The following is a 1,223-nucleotide window of genomic DNA, read 5'->3' on the forward strand; positions in this document are numbered from 1 at the left end:
ATTGAACCTTGACCCAATTGTCATAAAGTGCACTCAGAAAAGTTATCCAAAGTAGTGACGATTTGTCATGAACCAATAGAAACGCTTTTTAGTGTTTCATTGAGTTATATCAATTTGGGGAGAGTCACTGAGTACAAACCAAGAATACTGTTAACTATTATTTATTCCCATATAGGACGAGTACACAGTCCTATGGGCGAGAGACTACTGGCGAGCCCGTCGGTATAGCTAACCTATAAAGATATCGCTATATGGGTAGCTATACAACTGTGTCGCTACAGCTTCATTTACGTATCCTTGCTCAGCGCAGCTCTGATGGAAACAGCTCGTTGGAACGAGGATGGGTAAATGAAGCGTTTGTCTATTGGTACGTTCTTCGCAACGCATCTTTGCAGCATTGACTAGTTGTTAATTATTTCCCCTTCTCCCAGAACTAGAACTGCTAGTTTACAGCGCCACGGTAGTGGTGGGCTGTACGTGCGGCCTGGAGTATGGTATCGCGGCGGGAGCCGGCGGCGACGCGCTGAGGGCGTTGGCGACCTCGGCGCGACCCAAACTGCACCCCGTCGTGTTTAAGGTAACTCCTGGGCATTCATGGTTTCCTGGTACTTTTAAGGTTAATGCTGATTTTGTATTTGTTACGAAATTCGATGATAAACTTCGTATCGTGCAGTTCCGTTCGCGCCATTAGTAATTTCAAAGTCTAGCTGGATCGATTTTCTTGAAAAAATTTGCTATGAATCAACGCAAAAAAAAACACTTTCACGCATAAGAACGGCATCGAAATCCGTCGATCCGTTTGAGAACTACTGATCCACAGACAGACAGACAGACGAACATAGGCGTCAAACTAACAACACCATTATTTTCATCACACTTGCTCGTAGTGTCGTAACATGCAGGCTACCTTGGCTGCCAAGAGTGCGCTCTTGGCTCTCGGTGCTATCGGCAAGTTTTGAAAAAATATTAGTTTTTCTGTTACAAATATACAATTTTACTCGCAAATGTGATGAAAAACATTGTATGTCGCACGGGCGGTACTAGAATTACGAATATAGACTTATTAAAGCCCTCAGTCTTTGACTTCGGGCGTCTAATAGACTCTCGTTCGTAATTCCTTATTTACCGCCCTTAAGACACAATGTGCTATTTTGGGTCGGAGTTAAAAAGATTACAAAACCACTTTTTACCCACAGGTGGGCAACCAATCGTGCATATCCCTG

This window comes from Choristoneura fumiferana, chromosome 9 (assembly GCF_025370935.1).
Source record: "Choristoneura fumiferana chromosome 9, NRCan_CFum_1, whole genome shotgun sequence".
NCBI lineage: Eukaryota > Metazoa > Arthropoda > Insecta > Lepidoptera > Tortricidae > Choristoneura > Choristoneura fumiferana.